The 13,852-nt window shown below is 41.9% G+C and overlaps 2 non-coding genes across 2 annotated transcripts; one reads left to right on the forward strand and one right to left on the reverse strand.

Annotated features, from left to right (window-relative positions):
- Positions 1 to 2,510: 2,510 nt before the first annotated feature.
- Positions 2,511 to 2,583, forward strand: TRNAV-AAC (transfer RNA valine (anticodon AAC)). The gene has a single exon. It is a non-coding gene; the product is annotated as a tRNA-Val (tRNA).
- Positions 2,584 to 6,060: 3,477 nt separating this feature from the next.
- TRNAI-AAU (transfer RNA isoleucine (anticodon AAU)) lies at positions 6,061 to 6,134 on the reverse strand. The gene has a single exon. It is a non-coding gene; the product is annotated as a tRNA-Ile (tRNA).
- Between the last annotated feature and the right edge of the window lie 7,718 nt (positions 6,135 to 13,852).

Here is a 13,852-nt window from a genome sequence, read left to right on the forward strand (position 1 = left end):
GGGCCAAATTCGTAGCAGTTCAGTAGTCGAGAATGTTGTATCATTTTGAAGTAGGGCCAACAGGACATCCTGACAGGAAGAAAGGTTGTGATGCCCACGTGAGAAGTGTATTTCTTTTGATTTTTGATTTTACTAGATACATGAGTCCTAAAACAATATACCCAGTTTATGATTAATATGCACATGAACCTTAAAACTCAAAAATAATGGAAATGAAATTAGAAATTCTACCATTGATCCAATTCTTGAAATGCTCAGAAGTAATGAAAATAGAAAAATATAATCCCTAAGAATATAATCATGCTATGACATTTTTTATAATTTTTCTTTATGACTATTTCTTTATGTAGAATGTTGAAATACAGACGTTATTTACTATATTAAGATAATGATTTTAGGTGAGTGTCTTATTAGATGAAATGACTACGGTGCAATTGGCTTCTTCTCATAAAAAATGCTGAGATAATAAGCTGATTAACCACAAGATGATGATCTTAGCTTTTATGATAATAGAATAAATAGAGAAGAAGGGACGTCTAAGGACTGAGTTCTGAGGCTGTCCAATGTTTACCTAAAAGCCAAAGAAGCCTTGGGATCCAAATGGGCAATGTCATGTTCCTCTTTAAAACAGTCGCTTCTTTCCTACTCATCATATTCAGATTGAATTCTAACCTCCATACTGTACAGGACCTTCCCTGACCTCCCTGTTCCTGTACCTGTTATTCCACTTACCTTCTCCTCCCTCAGGGCTCTGATTCAAACCTACACCTGAAGCTCTCCTACTCCGCTTACTCTCTATCCTGTTCACCCAAGATCAGAATCCCCCGTCCGTTCAACTGCTCTTCAACCAACTCAGTTTTTTTTTTTTTTTTTTCAGTTAACTCAGGTGTTGTTTAGCCACCAATGTCGTGATCATTAGGACTGGGGGTGATGCCCCTTTTCTATGCACCTGTGAGAAAACCCTGTGATTTTTATCGGTCGTTCTACTCACCAATTTTACTGTAACTAAATTACTATGGGAAAATTTCTCATGGTGATCACTTTAGGTACCCCTTTCCTCCTTCTAGCGTTTCGTTTCCCTAAGGACATCTGGTACTTCTATTCACCAGCATGAGATTGGGCTGCTCCATAATTTCTTCAAAATAAGTATTAAGACAAATTTTTGAGAAAGGTTAACGAACAAACATAGGTGTTGAATGCAATCGCTGTCTAACCTGCAGATCTGATCTGAAAATAGTGCCAAGCTTGAGATTGTGCTAATAAGAAACATGCTTTTCGCCTCCTTTACCCCCAGTATTTTCATCAGGTCGTTTTTTAGCTGCCACAGAAGGAGACATAATGTGATCTTTCTCAGAGACTGAAAAATCTCTCTAGTCAAAAATTTCTAATACTTGGGGACAAGCACATTTTCGCTGCTGAACACCTTGACCCAGACTCAAACTTGGGAAAGTTTAATTTTAGAGACCTGGTGGTGTAGTGCTTAGGCCCGGGCTGCTAATCAAAAAGGTTAGCACTTCAAATCCACCGGGCGCTCCTTGGAAACTCTATGGGGCAGTTCTACTCTATCCTATAGGGTCTCCACGAGTCGGAATCTACTCGACAGCAAGGGGTTTGCCTTTTTCGTTTGGTGGTGTAATGGTTAAGAGCTCAGCTGCAGACCAAAAACTCAGCAGTTCAAATCCACCAGCGGCTCCTTGGAAACCCTATGGGACAGTTCTACTCTGTCCTACAGGGTCTATGTGAGTCAGAAACGACCGGGCGGCACCTGACAGGAACAAGAATAGGCAGATTGCTTCCAGTCTCCGAAGGAAGGACAGTGATTTAAGACAGCTGAGATGAAATGAATAACAAATAAGAGTCAGGTACATCACAATGGTCATCTTCCTGCTATACAACAGATTAAAGGGTTTCGGACACAGAGTTTACACGTTCCAGAACAGAAAATATGAGTGATACAGAATAGAACTTCGTTTGACGTTCAGAAAGAACTTCGTTTGACGTTCAGAATAGAACTTCATTTGACGTCTAATAGACTCACTCGCCACATATTACACTTCCATAGATCCCCACCACCCTCACGACCCTCGGTTAGCAGAAAACTGGGCACAGCCCGACACCCACACCCTCTGCTCCTCGGTCTCTCTCGCTAGTGCCGAGGCACAAATTGCCGAGGGCCTACTGAAACCAGCCCTTTCATCCTGTTTCCTAAGGGTTCATGTTCAGTCATCCGAAGATGAAGATCATTGCGTCTTGCACCAGCAGAGAAATGAGATCAGAATTTATCAAGAAATTTCTTGAAACTTGCCGGTGATTTTCCAGGTGCTTGTAAAGGAATTGGGACCCTGGGAGTAGCATTTGCTTGACTATGATTTCTCGAGTTTTGATACTGCTGATTATAAGAATGGGAAAGTACAAGGGGAAAAAACATTTCTCAACCTGAAAATATCCTGAAGGAAAGCACATATTTCCTATCAATCAGTTATACACGGGAAAGCAAATCAGATAAGTGAGTTTCCGTAGTGTAGGGGTTATCACGTTCGCCTAACACGCGAAAGGTCCCCGGTTTGAAACCGGGCGGAAACAAACTGGGTGTTGCTTTTGTGAGTTCTGATTTTCACTGCACAAACTCTTAATCCGAACTTGCTTCAACGAACCCCCTAACCTTCGCTTTCCTTTCGTAGTACCTGACTTTAAATTAAAAGAATAATGTACTTCACTTCCCTCCTCGCCCGCCCCCGGACGCTTGTCAGGTTTTCCATTTCCTTCTGGGTTACAAAAGTTTCTGCACCCGGTAAAAAAGGGAGGTATCCATCGTTCTCTGGCACAGGCTTCAAAGTGAAGAGGCCTGAGAAAATAGAGTGGCTGCTGTATACAAAAAAAAAAAAAAAAAAGGTGCCATCAGCTCACTTACCACTCACAGAGACGCTATGGGACTCAGCATAACGGCCGGATTAATTTTCCTAGAGTAGCCCTTAGAATCGAACTACTGACGTTTCGGATAACAACCAAGCTGTTAAGCAAATCGCCACCAAGGCTCTGGACATGAAATAAACCAAAAATAAAACAAATTAAAAAAAAAAAAAAGCCCATTGCCATGGAATCAATTCTGTCTCATAGCAACCCCATACAACAGGGTAGAACTGCCCCACAAGGTTTCCAAGGAGCGCTTGGTGGATTCGAACTGTCAACCTTTTACCTAGCAGTCATAGCACCTTACCACACCACCAGGTTTTCCGGACATGAAATAGGGGATCTTAAAGGTATGTTGTGCTTGGCCAAAAGTAGTGAGGCTGAAGCAAGCCTCATAGACTAAAATCTATTTTTATTTATAAGTTTTGTAAGCAGTCATAGTTAATGCTGGAAACCACTATGTGTGAGTGTTTGTTAAAATCAGTATGGAAAGCTCCAGAAAGGAATAACAGTACAAGCTGAAACTCATTATATTCATTGTTTCCCTACCTATGGGTGGACTGTTCCGTGAAGGGTACTGTATCTTAACCAACAAAGAACTGTGCCACAGGGAAGTTATGCTCTCACAAAGGAGCTTATTGTAATTTCCTTTTGCCTGCCCTGAGAACCTGTTGAAAGTCACCCAACCAAGAACAGATGTTGCCAGGCTGTTCCCAAGGAAATGGAATCTAGCCAACAGATTCCTTAAATCACTCATGTATTCCCATAGGTGATGTTTCCCACCTTTGACAATAATGTAAATTTTCTTAATTTAGTTCCTTCTGTAAGAGTATATTGGAGACTCCCTGATTGTGATTCAGTGGCTTCTGCTAGTCTCTTGCGCCCAGCACACACTGGCAAAATCCTCGTGGCAATGATCATCTTTGTCCTTGCTTAATAAAAACCTCTTTTGATTAAATTTGACTCTGTGGTCATTTTTTCCTATGACAGACAAGATGGTGGCTGTCAAAGGAGCCAGAAATAGTCACAGTCTGGATATATTTTGAAGATAGAAGGAAAATTCCTGACATACTGGGTGGGAGGTATGAGAGAAAGAGTGAAATAAATGATGACTTCGAGGGTTTTTTTTTTGCCTCAAAGACTAGAAGAACTGAGATGTCATTAACTGAAATGGTGAAGCTTGGATATAGCAGAATTATTAGAGAAAAATGGGAGTTCAGTTTTAGGCTTGCTAACTTTTAGATGCCTAGTACAAAACATCCAAGTGGCAATGCCAAGGAATCAGTTGTATATACAAGACACAAGGTTGGTGGAGTGGTCTAGACTGCAGATACAAATTTGTGAGTTGCAGGCATATAAACCAAAAAGCCAAACCCATTTTGATGAAGAAGTTAAGGGCTCAGCTGCTAGCCGAAAGGTCACCAGTTCAAACCCACCACCCACTCCATGAGTGAAAGATGTGGCAGTCTGCTTCTCTAAAGATCATAGCCTTGGAAACCCTATGGGGCAGCTCTACTCTGTCCTATAAGGTTACTAGGAGATGATGTAGGCATACAGATGATTTCAACTATGAGAATGGGTGAGATTCCCAGGGAGTGAGTGTATATAAATTACAGGCTCAAGGATCAATCTGTGGGACTTTCTAAAATAGAATTGGTGAGGAGAGGTGAAAGAAACATAGGATATTGAGAAAGTTGAGCCGGAGAGACAGAAAGATAGTCAGGACAGTAGTGTCTTGGAATCCAAATTAAAAAAAAAAAACAAAACTTTTAAGACAGCAAGTATGTTTATCGACAACGAGAAGTTGTCTAATTTCTTAGTGCTGCTGTAACAGAAATACTACACCTGGTTTTCTTTAAAAAAAAAAAAAGGAATAGAAATTTATTTTCTCACAGTTTAAGAAGCTGGAAGTCCAAATTCAGGGCACTACTGTAGGGGAATGCTCTCTCCCTCTTAGCCCTGGGAAAAAATCTTTCTCTTGGTTTCTATAGCCCCAGAGTTCCTGGTTCCTTAGTAATCATCAGGTGTGTTTCTCTCTTCCTCAATTTGTGCTCTCTTATCTCAGTGCCAGTCTCTTCTTTTTGTATCTCAAAAGTCATTAGATTTAAGATATACCCTACACTGATACAGCCTCATTAACATAAAAGAGAAAACTGATTCCAAAATGGGATTAAATCTCCAGGTATGGAGGTTTGGATTCTATCACATATTTCGGGGGGACATAACTGAACCCATAACGGAAGGCAAGGAAGATAAGGTCTTGAAAAAGTGACAAGAATTCATTAGTAATCTTGACAAGGAGTTTCCATGAATTGATGGTGTAAAAAAAAAAAAAAACCAGAATGTAGTGGATTTAAAAACACAAGGAGAGAAACTGGAGACAGTAAATCTGGATAACACTTTAGAAGTGATTTTTATAAGGCCATCTGAGAAACAGGGTAATACCTAGAGGGGTATGCTGGGTCAAGAGAAACCCTTTTAAGAAAGGAGACAAATAGCATATTTGAATGTTCATGGGAATAATACAATAGGCACAAATTGAGAGGTTTCACACATTTAATCTGACTTTGGCACAATTCTAGGTAATGGTAAGCCAGAAAAAAAAAATCTGACTTTGTGGACAAATATTATGCTGAAGGCCAACTGGTAGATAAAATTTAAAAGAAGGAAAATATGCATTATGTTGGACTGCGATTATTTTAACAGCTAAAAGTATCAAGTTCGACATTATGAAAGGGCAGCGCAAGGGATGAGTTGTGAGTCAGGTAGAGGACATAATCAGATAGAGAAAGTGCTTGAGGGCCACATGGTAGACAGTGCGCTGGACACTGAAACAGGGACAAGGAGAATGGGACGCTCTTATGGACAGCGGCCATCAGGCGCACACCCCATCCCCAAGACCATTCTAACTCCTAGCCTGGTTTTCTTCACTAAGATTTTTATCTAAAGCTTGATGTCACTTGTTCCAAAACACTGTTTTTTCTCCCCTCCACCTCTTTAGAGGGGAGCAAAGGGGGTATAGTCGCCATTTCTGTGTATTAAGGAAATAAAATCGACTTTTGATCCAGAATTGGTGTCACAGAGGTTACTGTCAAACTGCAGCTAGGTATACCGCAAGATTTTTTCAAATCAAAAGTCAACTCCTTTGCTTGGCCCGTACGGGGATCGAACCCGCGACCTTGGCGTTATTACCACCACGCTCTAACCAACTGAGGGAACCGGCCACTTGCACAAAAGATCCTTTCATATTCACAAAGTTCGATGATTGCTCACTCCCTCCTCATTCATCCGAGGGATATTCTCTTTTACGCAACGTTAACTCTGACGAAATGACACTGTGTTCAAGCTTCTCTTTAGGTTTTCCGTTTTCCCTTTCCTCACTGCCGCAAACAGAAAAAGAAACAAAAACTCTACCTCCAGCAGAAATGAATTCCTCCTCCTATGGAAAATAAGACGTCCTGGAGCTCCTCGATTTCATCCCGACAGAAACATTCGCTAGAGAGGGCTCCCCATCCTACCCCAGGAAGCCTTTGAAAAGGATGCAGACACCTCCGATAGGGACCTGGTGAATTTGTTCCCCGCTCAGGGCGTGAGAATTTCTTTCCACACGGGAAGCAACACCCCCCCCGCCCCGCCTTGGATGTGCCCAGCGTCTTCCTATACCCTGGGGTGAGGCACCTTTGTGTTCTGTGAAAAAGCATTGCCGCGTGCATCTCTGTTGGTCCGTTTTGCGGTTTTATTATCATTAACTGCCTATGTTCCTCTTTCCTTTCCTTGAGGACTGTGTCGTCTCATTCTTTCGTCCTCTGTAGCCGCTGTACCCGCACAGCACGACGGTTAACTCAATAATTGAAGGTCACGAACGGGAAAAAGCGTACAGAAAATCATGTTTGCTGAGGAACAAGTCCTAGAAAAATAAAAAAGCTCTAGATTTTGCTAACCTGAAAATATATTCTTTTAATCATTTTCTGCAATATTCAAACATTGGAGATCAAGACCCTCAGATTCTTTCGGAGATGTCCAGCTACTCTCTCTGTCCCAGGCACCCCCAGAAAAAAAGGGGCTCTGAGATGAAGAAGCACAGTCATCACCACCATCTCCCACTGCTCTGGGGACAACTGCCATCTCTAAACTGAACCAAAGTGTGTGGGTCCGCCACGCCAAGTGATGCTTAAGGAAGAACAGGGAAAAAGGCAGCTAGCTTCTAGCTAAGCAAAAGAAAGAAAAGAAATGTTAGAAGAAGATAGTGAAAAGGGAAAAAAAAGTGTAGAAGAAAGAAAAGAAAAATATATCAGAGTTTTCATTCTCCCCCAGTAAATCAAATAAGTGGTACAAGAAAACTGCAGACACAATTCAAAGAATTAGGCATGTGTGAGGCAAAATCTAAGGATGTTTCTCATCCCAGAGATGGACGATATACAGTCCAGTCTAGGAAACCACCCCAACCCCATGTATCTGGCCCTGAAGCTTGACATTCCCAGGTCATATCCCTCCAGCTGCCCAGGCCCAAGTGTGGACCCACAGACCTCCAGAGTTCAGTCCTGAGGACCTTGAGCCCTGCTTCCTAAAGGGTCATTTTCTTTCACTAGAAAACATACATAAGAGAAACTGACAAGGGACAACATTGAGGACTTTCTCGAAATCAAATCCTTCGCTTTTGCCAGCCTGCCTGTGTTTGTACAGGAATTGGGGACTTGAGTGAAGACTTGGACTGTTATGAATAATGGTGTTTGGTTTTTAATTTTAATACACAAATAGTATCAGTGAAAGAAACGTACCATCACCACGACAATTTCCTTGAGGAAAAGACGGCTTCAAGATTATCCAGCCCGGGGTATCTAGAAAAACTCTATTTTATCCTGTGGAGGCAACTTGTGACTGAAGACACGTTCCATTGTAGATGAGGTTATAGCCTTTGCCCAATGCAGGAAAGGCCTTGCTTTGAAAGCAGGTGGGAAAATGTCTGTTTTTTCAAAGTTAGAATTGAATTGATTTTGTATTTGACCTTTTCCCTCCTACCCCAACATACAAATAAGAGTGAATATATTTTGACCAACATTCAAAAAAGCTCATGCCATCCCTGCACTCCTGGGCTTGAAAGCATGGCTTTGTTTCCCTAGAGGCCTTGACACCTCGGTGTTCACCCCACCTCCAGTGTGGACCAGCCCCTTCCCTCCCCCATTTCTCTCTGTTTCTGTGTATTCCAAGTGGGTGGAGGAGGGTGTCAATGGAATGAGGTGCCTGCCCCTTAAGCCCCAGTCTGCAAGGTAAGGTGGATCAGGCTCCCTTCAGAACCCAGGGAATGGGATTTATTGCTTTCTGGCAAGTGAGGATTTCAAATTCTAGAAGGAAAGGGCTCCTCTTCCAAACCGAACGCTAGGACCTTCAGGGTCAAGACAAATATCATTAGAAGTCTCCATCAATTTTTCATTTCTTGCTAAATATCTTGTTCATTTGGTTTAATTAACATGATGTTATTAATATAGTGAGCAAGACGTCTGGTGTATTCTGTAATAGAATGATGTCTGTGTATCTAAAGTAGAACAAGAAATTCAATAGTAACTGCACCAAAGTGCAATGGGGAGAATCCTAGGAGAAAAGGTCAGAGAGGAAAATGAGTGGGGAGCAGGGAGATTGTGTAGAGACTTGCAGGTCATTATAAGAATTTTGAGTTTTTCTTTCTTTTTTCTTTTTTTTGAGTGCAGTAATTTTTTTTTTTTTTTTTTCTTAATGAGCCGTAGCTTGATTTTAAACAGTGAATACAGTAAGGAGTCCTTTTGGGGTTTTAAAAGGGACCCCTTAAACATTCTGTAGAAACCATCATGTTAAAGGAAATGGAGGAAACCGCAAAACACATTAAGAGACACCAGTAATACTCCACATCAGAGAATATTATGGATTGGGGAATGTTAGTGACAGTTAAAGTATGGAGAAGTGGCCAAATTCCAGATATATTTTAAAGATAAAGCAACGAAAGTTTTCTGAGTGATTGGATGGGGGAATAGAGCAAAAATGGAGTCAGTGAAGATGCCAAATTCTTAGTCCTAAACAGCTGGAGGAAGAGAGTTGAAGCTAAGTGAGACAGGGATCAATACGGTTGGATCGGTTTCAGAGGATACATATGAATTCCATTTCAGGATATGTTAACTATACAATGTTTATTGTGAGACTTCAAAGAGGAGATATCCAGTAGGCTAGGGGCACACAGTGGTCCTCAGATGAAGACCATGTAAAATGTAAACCATTAGATGTTGCCTCGCCAGGTGATTAGAATCAATAGAGAAGAGAAGAGGCCTAAGAACCGAACTCTGAGGAATGTTCCAGTGTTCATGCAAAGGCCAAAGCCATCTTTGGATCAAAACGGGCAATGTCATGTTCCTCTTTAAAACAGTCACATCTTCCCTACTCACCACGTTCAGATCAAAATTTAACCTCCCTACTGTCGAGAACCCTCCCTGACCTCCCTGATCCTGGGCATATTATCCCACTTACCTTCCCTCTCTGCACAGTCTGACTGAAACCTCCAAGTGCAGTTCCCCACACTCCACTTCCTCTCTATTCCATCTTCACCCAAGGCCAGAATCCCCCCTCCGTTCAACTGCTCTTCAACCACTTTACTTATTTTTTTAATCAAATATAGTATAGATTAGCCACCAATTTCCCCAGCAAGTCGGGATCCTCAGGACTGGTGTTGATGCCTCTTTTCTGTGCTTCTCTGAGGGAACCCGGAGGTTTTTATGTGTCTTTCTACTCAGCAATTTTATTATAACTAAACTACTGTGAGAACATTTGTCATAATGATCAGTTGAGGTGCACTTCCCACTTTCTAGTTTGCCATTTCCCTAAGGACATCAGGTACTTCCAGTGACCACCATGAGACTGGGCTGCTCAATAGTTTCTTTAAAATAAATATTAAGGCAAAGTTTTGAGAAAAGTTAACAAATTAACATATGTGTTAAATGGAATCTCTGTTTATCCTGCTGATCTTATCTCAAAACAAAATAGAGTCAGGCTTGAGATGGTGGTAATAAGAAAGAAACATGCTTTTCCCCTCCTTTACCCACAATATTTTCATCAGTTTGTGCCACAGATGGAGACATTAAGTGACCTTTCTCAGAGGCTGAGAAATGTCTCTTGTCAAGACTTTCTAATACTTCCTGGACAAGCATATATTCACTGGCCAGCACTTTCGCCAGGACTCTGCCTTGGGAAAGTTTCATTTAGAATCTAGTAGAAAGCCCATTGTTTCCAATACCGGGAGTTAGGACAGTGATTTAAGACAGTTAAAATGAATGAAGAACAAAGAAGAGTCAGGTACATCATAAAGGTCATTTACACGCTATAAACTATAAAACAGATTAAACGGTATGGGACACCGAGTTGATCGGATATGAGTGATACAGAACTGAAGTGAAGTTCATTTGACGTCTAATAGATTCACTCGCCACAGGTTTCACTTCCACGAGGTCCACACCACGCCTACGACACAGAACTGGGCACAGCTTGAGACCCATACCCCCTGGCCCTCAATCGCTTCCGCTACTACCGGGGCACAAAGTGCAGAAGCCCTGCTGAGTTCAGATGGTTCCTACTAGTTCCTAAAGGTTAAAGTTCGGTCACCGGGAGATGAAGATGATTGCATCTTGCACCGCCAGAGAAATAAGCCTAGAACTTCTCAAGAAACTCCTTGGAACTCGCCCGAGATTTTTCTCCCTGGTGCTTGTGAAGGAATTGGGTCCTTGGGAGTAGCATTTGCTTGGCTATGATTTATCTTGTTTTCATATTGTTGATTGTAAGAATCGGAAAGTGTAAGTGGAAAAAAAAATGCTGTTCATCCACGAACACATCCTGGAAAAAAGGAACAGATTTCAGATGAAGCATCTCTGAAGCCCAAAAGCATTATCACAAAGAAGTTTTCTATGTGTAGTGGTTATCACATAGTGTCGTGGTTATCACGTGGTGTCGTGGTTATCACGTGGTGTCGTGGTTATCACGTAGTGTAGTGGTTATCAAGACAGCCTAACACCGGAAAGATTCCCAGCTGAAAAAAGGTCGGAAAAAAACTGGTCGTTCTTTTCGAGAATTCTGGATTTGCTCCAGAAACTCTTCATCTGGTATCCTCTTAAGTTTCAACCAAGCCCCTAAGCTTCCCGTTGCCTTTGCAGTCCCAGACTTTAAATTCTCAGAATAGCGTAGCCAACTTGCCTCCTTGTCCACCACAGCAGGTTGTGAGGTCCTCGGTTATCTACTGGGTCAGAAAATATCTTACACCTGCTGCAGTAGCTAGCCATAGGAGGAGGCGAGAACCCCATTAGTTCTCAGCACAGCATTCAGAGTGAAGGGTCCTGAGACTGCAGTGTGGCTGCTGTATGCAAGGAGGATCAAGAAGCCAATTGTAACTGCAGCAGAGTGAGCAAGGTGCACAGAGAACTGTTGTTGTTGTTGTTAGGTGCCGTCAAGTTGGTTCCGACTCCTAGCGACCCTATGCACAACAGAAGGAAACACTGCCTGGTCTTGCGCCATCCTCACAATCCTTATACTTGAGCTCATTCTTGCAGCCACCGTGTCAACCCACCTCCTGGGGATCTTCCTCTTTTCCGCCACCATGTACTCTGCCAAACATGATGTCCTTCTCTAGGGATTCATCCCTCCTGACAACATGTCCAAAGTATGTAAGATGCAGTCTCACCATCCTTGCCTCTAAGGAGCATACTCTCTGCACTTCTTCCAAGACAGATTTGTTCCTTCTTTTGGCAGTCCATGGCATATTCAATATTCTTCACCAACACCACAGTTCAAAGGTGTCAACTCTTCTTCAGTCTTCCTTATTCATTGTCCAGCTTTCACATGAATACGATATGATTGAAAATACCATGGCTTGGGTCAGACGAACCTTTGCTCTTCAACACTTTGATGAGGTCCTTTGCAGCAGATTTGCCCAATGCAATGCATCTTTTGATTTCTTGACTGCTGCTTCCATGGCTGTTGATTGTGGATCCAAGTAAAATGAAACCCTTGACAACTTCAATCTTTTCTCTGTTTATCATGATGTTGCTCATTGGTCCAGTTGTGAGGATTTTTGTTTTCTTTATATTGAAGTGTAATCCATACTGAAGGCTGTGGCCTTTGATCTTCCTTAGTAAGTGCTTCAAGTTCTCTTCACTTTCAGCAAGGAAGGTTGTGTCATCTGCATAATGCAGGTTGTTAATGAGTCTTCCTCCAATCCTGATGTCCCGTTCTTCTTCGTACAGTCCAGCTTGTCATATTATTTTTCAGCATACAGGTTTAATAGGTATGGTGAAAGAATAGCACCCTGACACACACCTTTCCTGACTTTAAACCAATCAGTATCCCCTTGTTCTGTCCGAACAACTGCCTCTTGATCCATGTAAAGGTTGCTCATAAGCACAATTAAGTGCTCTGGAATTGCCATTCTTCACGGCGTTATCCATAGATTGCTATGTTCCACACAGTCGAATGCCTTTGCATAGTCAATAAAACACAGGTAAATATCCCTCTGGTATTCTCTGCTTTCAGCCAGGATCCATCTGACATCAGCAATGATAGCCCTGGTTCCACGTCCTCTTCTGAATCCAGCCTGAATTTCTGGCAGTTCCCTGTCGATATACTGCTGCAGCCGTTTTTGAATGATCTTCAGCAAAATTTTGCTTGCGTGTGATATTAACGATATTGTTCTATAATTTCTGCATTCAGGTAGATCACCTTTCTTGGGAATAGGCATAAATATGGATCCCTTCCAGTCAGTTGGCCAGGAAGCTGTCTTCCATATTTCTTGGCATAAATGAGTGAGCACCTCCAGCACTGCATCGGTTTGTTGAAACATCTCAATTGATATTCCATCAATTCCTGGAGCCTTGTTTTTTGCCAATGCTTTCCGAGCAGCTTGGGCTTCTTCTTTCAGTACCATCAGTTCCTGATCATATGCCATCTCTTCAAATGGTTGAATATCAACTAATTCTTTTTGGTATAATGACTCTGTGTATTCCTTCCATCTTCTTTTGATGTTTCCTGCATCCTTTAATATTTTCCCCATGGAATCCTTCACTATTGCAACTCGAGGCTTGAATTTTTTCTTCAGTTCTTTCACCTTGAGAAATGCCGAGTGAGTTCTTCCCTTTTGGTTTTCCATCTCCAGCTCTTTGCATATCCCATTATAATACTTTACTTTGTCTTCTCAAGTCGCCCTTTCAAATCTTCTGTTCAGTTCTTTTACTTCATCAATTCCTCCTTTTGCTTTAGCTGCTTGACGCTCAAGAGCAAGTTTCAGAGTCTCCTCTGACATCCATCTTGGTCTTTTCTTTCTTTCCTGTCTTTTCAGTGACCTCTTGCTTTCTTCATGGATGATGTCCTTGATGTCATTCCACAACTCGTGTGGTCTGTGGTCACTAGTGTTTAATGCGTCTAATCTATTCGTGAGATCGTCTCTAAATTCAGGTGGGATATACTTAAAGTCATATTTTGGCTCTCATGGACTTGCTCTGATTTTCTTCAGTTTCAGCTTGAATGTGCATATGAGCAATTGATGGTCTGTTCCACAGTCAGCCCCTGGCCTTGTTCTGACTGATGATATTGAGCTTTTCCTTTGTCTCTTTCCACAGATGTCGTCAATTTGATTTTGGTGTGTTCCATCTGTCGAGGTCCACGTGCATAGTCGCCATTTATGCTGGTGAAAGAAGGTATTTGTGATGAAGATGTCGCTGGTCTTGCAAAATTCTATCATTCGATCTCTGGCATTGTTTCTGTCCCCAAGGCCATATTTCCAACTACTGATCCTTCTCCTTTGTTTCCAATTTTTGCAGTCCAATCCCCAGTAATTATCAATGAATCTTGATGGCATATTCGATCAATTTCAGAGTGTAGAAGCTGATAAAAATCTTCCACTTTTTCATCTTTGGCTCTAGTGGTTGGTGCCTAAATTTGA

The sequence above is a fragment of the Loxodonta africana genome, chromosome 1 (genome assembly GCF_030014295.1).
Source record: "Loxodonta africana isolate mLoxAfr1 chromosome 1, mLoxAfr1.hap2, whole genome shotgun sequence".
Classification (NCBI taxonomy): Eukaryota; Metazoa; Chordata; class Mammalia; order Proboscidea; family Elephantidae; genus Loxodonta; species Loxodonta africana.